Here is a 7760-nt window from a genome sequence, read left to right as displayed (position 1 = left end):
TGGCTTCTCCTTTGTCTTTGGATGTGGGGTATCTTTTTTGGTGAGTTCCAGTGTCTTCCTGTCGATGATTGTTCAGCAGTTAGTTGATTCTGGTGCTCTCGCAAGAGGGAGTGAGCGCACGTCCTTCTACTCCACCATCTTGAACCAATCTTCTCAGTGTTTCCTTTTATAGTAAGACACCACTTGTGAATAGCACACCCATCCCTCCTGCAGAAATTCATTGAGCATCAATGTAGTAGTACATAATTCATAAGCCAGGGACTGATTACATATTGCCCAAAAGCCTGCATTACAGTTTGCCAGGTCTCCTTTGCTGAGCCACCCTGCACGTGGGCTCCCTGCCCTGGTGCTGCGGTGACTGCAGAATGTTAAATCAATGCCCTTGTTCCTTGTTTCTGGCTCCTTTCAGCTCAGAGCCAGCGATCTGGGCGGCAGTGCTAGCAGTTTCCAGAAGGTGCTGGGGCATGCTCAGAGCATTTTCCTGCCCTGGAGCGCTGCAGAGTTCAGGGCTTTTCAGGCAAGCGAGTTCTATTCCAGTGGGTGCCATGTTTTGCTTTTCTTTCATTCTGTGCCAAATATCATAGCAACACTAGCAACTCTGCAGGTACGTTTTGTACTACTTTTGTACTGATGCTAATACTGGTATTAAAATGATTTTTTCTTCTCTAGAAATGTAATTTTTAGCATTTTCTAGGTTTCAACATGCAATGTATGTGACAAGTCTTGGAGCTGTCCCGCATTAGTGGCACTCAGCTGGGACTAAATGCTCCTTTACACAGTGGCCTCTGTGTTCTCAAATCTAGCCTGGGTTTTATTTCTGCAGAGATTTATCTTAGATATCCTTAACTTGTAAAAGTCCTAGAATTATACTCAAACAGTTCCACTGCCCAACTTTATCCGCCAAGCTGTGGATGTTAAAATTGAATTGAGAACATGGATTCCAGTCTCTGAGTGTGCAGTACTAAAGCGCGTAGAATACATATGTATGTATGTGCTTGTGTGCTCATTTCCTGTCTCCTTCAGACAGAATATAAGCTCCAGGAAGAGACCTTGTCTGTTCTATTCTGGCTGTGTCCCCAGCACTGGCATATAGGAAGTGCTCAGCAATTCTGCAGAGTGACTTTGAGTGGCTGGCGTCTCTCCGCACGTAGATGTCTTTGCTGCCTCAGCAGCTGCTCCGAGTGGGGGGCGCCTGCCTGGGGCCGGGACGCAGAGGCTGGTTCTCAGTGCTTGCCCCTCCTGTCCTCACTGCTGACCCCTCCTTTCCTGCTCAGGCATCTGGCACCTTTCTGACCCCCTGGCCTTCGCTGTCTCAGCTGCTACCCCACACTGCTCCCTATGATGAGATTGTTTGTTTGTTTTTCTTTCCCTTTCTTCCACCTGTCCTTTCAGGGTAATTAGATTAATTTATCCATAAAATGGGCTCTTCAAAATGCAGTAACTATTTTGGAAAAGAATTAAGGTTATTTCCAAACACATTTTAAGATCTAACCAAGAAGGGAGCAGATCAGGACAGGGGCTTAGTTAAGCAGACAAGGAAGGGTGTTGGCATCCTATGTAATGATGTCATCAGGGGGCAAGGAATTGTGAGAGAGTGAGGACAGAGGGAGAGAATGCAATGGACACAGGGTCCCGCTAACAAGTGACTGAAGCCTGAACTGTGCACCAGGTGCTCTCCTAGACGCCGGGACAAGACAAAGTCTGTATTCTCACAGGATGTTCATCCTAGATCACTGCTGTCCAGTGGAAACAGGACGAAAATCACAAATGCAAGCCACATGCGGAAGTTAAACTTGTCTAGTAGGCACATTGACAGAGTAAAAAGACGTAAATGAAATTGATTTCAGTATTAAATTGTGGGTAACCCAATATATTGAGTTAATCCAAAATTTATTGTTTCAACATGTAATCAATATAAAAATCACTGGTGAGATCCTTTACCTTCTCTCTTTATGCTAAGTCTTCAAAATCCAGTGTGTGTTTTACACTTGCAGCACTCCTCAGTTCAGACCCACCGAACCCCAAGTGTTGCTAGAGGTTACCGTGCTGGACGGTGGTGTCCTAGACAGTAAACAAGTAAAGACAGAAAGATATACTAAGTATTAATGCATTTATAAATACTATAATTTTAGTATTGAGTACTGTGACCTATTATGAAGTACTCAGAATAGTGAGGGTGTTGTGAAGGAAACAGAAGGAAGGAGGTCGGGCGATAGAGGATCAGGGGCTACTTGGTTGGGAGAGGGCAGGGGGGCCTGTCTGGAGCTGACACCCGAGCAGAGCCTGAGAGAGTGAGGGACAGTCCTGCTAATAAGGTTGGACAGCACAGGGCTTCCGGGGCGGAGGACCCACAGGAACAAAGGCCCTGAGTCAGGACCAGTGGGTGCGTTCAAAGTGGCGGGTGTGGAGGGGGCAACAGAAGGGTTAGATTGGGGGGGGTGCTCAGAGCTGTCGGGGTAGGGCCGGACCCATGGAACCTTGCAGGCCAGGCAAGGAGCTTGTTTCTGGAGGATGTGAATCCGTGCTCCTGTTTCCTGGGTGCTCCCAGCTCTTCCATGTCAAAGGATGCTGTCTTAGGCCTTAACCCTTAAATGCAGCCGTGTGTGTGTCTTCTGTCAGTTTCCCTGAGGGTTTCTTTGTACAGCACCTGCCATGAATCCTCTGTGATTGGACATGGGGACACCTTGTCTGGGGTTTGAGAGCGTCACATGCCAACGCACCTGCTTAAAGGCATTTTCTCCCTGCAGGTGTCTCAAGTCACCGTCATGCCCGCTGAATGTATCTATTCCACACGTATCACGATCATGCTTTAAAAGGGTTATAAATGTGCCTCAGCCTTTCTCTAGGATCAGATGTTTGGAGAGGTTTTCCTCTCCCTTAACAGAGGAAGGCAGCTCTTGTCTGTGCTGCTGACCAGCTCAAGTCCCTGCACTCTGAACACACACTGGTGTTTGCAGTGCTGCCTAAGGGCAGAGCCTCCCCTCCGCCACCACCACGCCCCCCGCCCCTGCCCCCGGCTGTGCATCTGTGGCTCTGAGGCTGCAGCGCGCATCCCTGCAAGGCTGACTTTCTGCTGCAGCCCCTTCCGCTCTCCCTGTGGACCCCTCAGTATTTACAGATGTGTTCTCCCTTTCCCAGCCCCTTCCCTTGCAGCGCCCTTCCGCACCAGCCCCAGAAGCTCTGAGCTTGCCTGCTGGCCTCTGGGGTTGGGAGGCCAGGGTGCTGTTGTCACTTCCTCTGCTGAGCAGGTTCTGACCCGTGCTCAGGAGGCCGCCAAGTCATGCTTGTCACTCTCGGGAAGTGATTTAAGATCTTAACTGGGCCACGCGCTCCCCCATCTGGGTTCCTGTTACAACAGGTGGGGGGCTGCTGGCGATGTGAAAACAACTTCTTTTGACCTCAAAAAAGAAACTCTAAATGTTACCACCCCTGTAATGGTTTTGCCTGACCGGTGGCTCCCTTCCGACCCAGGCTGCCCTGTCCCTGATCTGACCTAGCGGTGCTCCTTCACCACTGCGCCAGGTAGGGGCTGCCGTGATGCCGCCGACTGTTCTGGGTTAATCTCTAAATCAGCTCAGGAGAGTTTTAACTTAGAGAACCACACGTTGTTTTCAGCATATTTGAACTTGATCCTCGTGGTCGCTTCAGGTGCAAGGGTGTCTGGGAAATGTCTGGTGGTTGCTGTGAGCTGGCAGTCTTTGCACAAATGTGGGTATAAAACGTCCTGTGCATCACAGCTGCACAGTGGGTGAGCCAGGTGGTCTGAAAACCGAAACAAGTGTATTGTCTCGTCGATTAGTGAATACGGTGTTCAATACAGTTCTTGGTGAAAATGAAAAATCTTTTATTTTTACTTAAAACCGAACGAATTTTTTTTTGCCAACCCAATACTTGTTTTCAGAGGGACACTCTGCCTTTTCAGTTACTTTGCCAAAGCGTTGAAATCCCAGCATCTGAGAGTCAGGAGGGACATGAGAGTCCTGGCTTTCTGGTGGTTTCTTTTGTTTACATCTAGATCTCTGACTCTTTTGTAATTTGTTCTTATGTGTGGTGTGAGCTGCAGATCTGGTATCTTTTTTCAAACAACTAATCAGTTTCTTTGTTAAAAAGTCCTTCTTTGCCCCAATGACTTGAGACGCCACCTTTATCAAATGCCAAATTCCTACATGTGCCTGGCTCTATTTTTGGACTTTCTGTTCTTTTCCACGGATCCTTCAGTCATTTGTGCGCTGATACCACACTGTCTGAAAAGCTTGCTTCAGCATCTGGTCAGGCGTTCTTGCCTGTCAGGCATTCTTGCCTATCAGGCATTAAATTTGGTTCTTGCGTTTTTAAGGTTAAGAGCTTTCGTATCAATTGTCTAACTTCACAAAGAAGCTTGTTGCTATTTTTATTGGGATTGTTTAAACTTCATAAATTAATTTAAGGAAAACTTAATTTTACGATGATGCCATTCTAAGAACAAGGAATGTCTTTTCATTTGTTCACATCTATTTTCCGTGTCTTTCGAAGGTGTTTAATGTAGGTTTTGCATGTTTCTTAAGTTTATTCCTAAATATCTTATCTTCTTTGTTGTTATTATAAAAGGGATTTTATCTTCCTAATGTCCTCTGAGATATATATTTAAGGCTGTTGATTTCTGTGTGCTAATTTTATCTTTTGTGCATTTGCTTTATTGCAGACTAGTGGTTATAATAAAATTAGTTCTATTCCACATTATTGGTTCATAATTAGAAATACATGAACAAAACAGATAACCATCTCACCAAGTCTTCTATGGCTAAACAATTAAACTGTCCATGTGCTAATTTTAGAGCCTGCCTTACAGTTTTGTTTTGTTTTGTTAAAAAAAGTCAGCATTTTTCAACCTAAGAGCCACCTAAGGAACATTTTCAAGTAGAGATGCTGAGGTGCCCTCCCCCGTCCGAGGTTGCAGAGAATGTCAGGAAAGGAGGGGAGTTCAGGTGGCACTCTGCTCCCTTGGTCAGAACCCACTGATTAAGACCCAGAACGTGAGGAGCTCAGATCCACGAGTCAGAGAGAGTGGGGCTGGGCCGAGTAATGGGTTCACCCGCTGCGTGAGTGATTGCATTTCCCCAGGAGAAGGAGGGAAGAACTACCTCTCAGCAGTGGGAATCGGGGCATCCACATGCAAGATGCAGAGACAGTTTGCATGAAAAGGGCAGCAGGCCCAGAGGCTGGGCAGAACTGAGCAGCAGCCGGGAGCCCAGGGCTCCCGGGGGTCGGAGAAGTGGGTACCTCGGAGTGAGCCCCAAAGGGGACGATGACAGTGACTGTAGACCCCCATGGTTACTTATTTATTTATTTACAGGTTTGTGTTTGAACTTCAGGTGCAGAGGGCTGGGCCGAGAGTACCTCTCATTTCATGCTACTTACCGTGCTTGGTTGTTTCTTCTTGCATTTTATTTACATTTTTCTTTACTTATTATTTTATTGTTTGCTCTTTGTTTATTATTTTTATTACTTCTTTCTCTCATTTATCATTTTCTGTATCTCTGCATCCCTCTCCCGATTCTCCTTCCAAGCAAATACAACTTTTCTATTCTGAATATGTAGCTCATGATTGCAAACTATGTTTGGGGTGCCTGTGTTTTTAAGTACATATAAATGGAAGTGGGTTATAGATTTCTGTTTTTCACTTTGTTTACTAAGTGCTCTGCAGGCGCTTCTGTTACTTTGGGTGTGTCTGGCCATTGCTTTGAACTCTGCATAGCCTTCTGTGATTGGTCCACTGCCCCAGCAACGGCGCTCAGGGAGCATGGACGGCTGCCCACAAAGGGTTGTGCTGCCCCCTCTGGAGCTGTGTGAGAATGGGACTGGGAGGTGCCGGCCGGGGGTGCGAGGCTGTCCACTCCCACCAGCCGGGTGCAGCTCTCCTGCAGCCCCTTCCTGAGCCCAGCCTTCTCTCGTTGCCAGGCTGACACAGGCTTGTACAGAGTGATGTGTCGATGTTATTTAGTTGTGCATTTCTCTGATTACTGATGATTTTGAGCATCTCTTTGATACACTTGTTAGCTTTTTGGTATTCTGTTTCTGTAAATCCCCTATTTATATTCTCTGCCCACTTTTTCCCTCTTAGGTCAGTTGACTTTTTCTTGTTGATTTTCAAGAGTTCCTTGTGCCTTTTATAAATTAATCCCTAATTTGTCTTTGGTAAATATCTCCACCTTGTCCTTGTCTTGCCCTGTTTGTCCTTGGTGTCCTTTGTCGAAAGGAAATCCTTAATTTTGATGTAATCAGATTCTTTTTTTTTTGTCTTATGGTTTGTATTTTTTAAATTTGCTTTAAGATGCCTTCCCTACACCTAGGGTAACAAAGACATTCTCTGGTATTTTCTTTTAAAGTCTGTCTCTCACTGTTGGGTCTGTAACTCGTGTGGTATTAGGTAGAAATTCAGCTTTATTTTCCAGTACTATTTACTAAACCCTCTGCCACCTCTAGTTCTTGCTCTGTTGTGGAGAGAAATTGGTGATTCAACTACATTCATGTCAGGGTTGAAAATATAATTGTACTCAGTGTCCCTTAATTGAAGCCACTCATTCTGCTCTTTTGGTTCTTCTTAATGAATCCCTTTGTTTTAAAAGCTTCAAGCCCTTTTAGATGTTGCGAGGTTAACAACTGGATCCTGGTAGACTAGGGTTGCCAGATTCAGCAATTAAAAATACAGGATGCAAAACAGTTCCATTTGAATTTCAGATACACAATGAGTAAAAAGAGGAATTCTACTAAAAATTTTAAAATATTACGTGGGGGACTTCCCTGGTGGTGCAGTGGTTAAGAATCCGCCTGCCAATGCAGGGGACACGGGTTGGAGCGCTGGTCTGGGAAGATCCCATTTTCCGCGGATCAACTAAGCCCGTGTGCCACAACTACTGAGGCTGCTCATCTGTAAAATGGGGCTAATGATAAGAGCTCCTCCTTCCTAAGGTTGTGGTGAGTGTTACATAGGCCTGTAGACACAAAATATCAACCCGGAGCCTAAGTAGTGGGTGTCATCAGGTATTACCATCCCTATACGTGACTTAATTTCCATCCCCTGGGTGATGAGGTCCTGGGGACTCAGGAGAAACACAAGATTATTTGCATGGTGTCTCCACAAAGTCTCCTGCAGGTGAAGAGGCTAGTCTTCTAGGCTCTGCATTTTATTTTATTTTATTGGCCGAACCACACAACTTGCGGGATCTTAGTTCCCTGACCAGGGATTGAACCCACGCCCTCGGCAGTGAAAGCGCGGAGTCCTAACCACTGGACCGCCAGGGAATTCCCTAGGATCTGCATTTTAGTCCTTCAAAAAAATAAGTGAATAAAGTTCAACTAAATGCAGAGTTGGCTATCTCCATTTGCCATTAGACAATCTTATTAAGGGACAGGAATCCTAGGAATATGTCTGTATCTGTGTTTTGGAGATTGTTTGGTGCCACAGACTAAATGTTTGTGTTCCCCACACCACCACCACGCCCAAATTTGTATGTTGCAATCTGTCTCCCAACGTGATGGTATTAGAAGCTGGGGCCAGGGACTTCCCTGGCTGTCCAGTGGTTAGGGCTCTGTGCTTCTACTGCAGGGCCCATGTGCCACAACTACTGAAGCCTGCACGCCTAGAGCCCATGCTCCACAGCAAGAGAAGCCACCTCAGTGAGAAGCCCGCACACTGCAACGAAGAGTAGACCCCGCTCGCCGCAACTAGAGAAAGCCTGCGCTCAGCAACACAAAGACCCAATGCAGCCATAAATAAATAA

The sequence above is a fragment of the Lagenorhynchus albirostris genome, chromosome 10, assembly GCF_949774975.1.
Source record: "Lagenorhynchus albirostris chromosome 10, mLagAlb1.1, whole genome shotgun sequence".
Lineage (NCBI taxonomy): Eukaryota > Metazoa > Chordata > Mammalia > Artiodactyla > Delphinidae > Lagenorhynchus > Lagenorhynchus albirostris.
Note: the sequence above shows the minus strand (reverse complement) of the source record.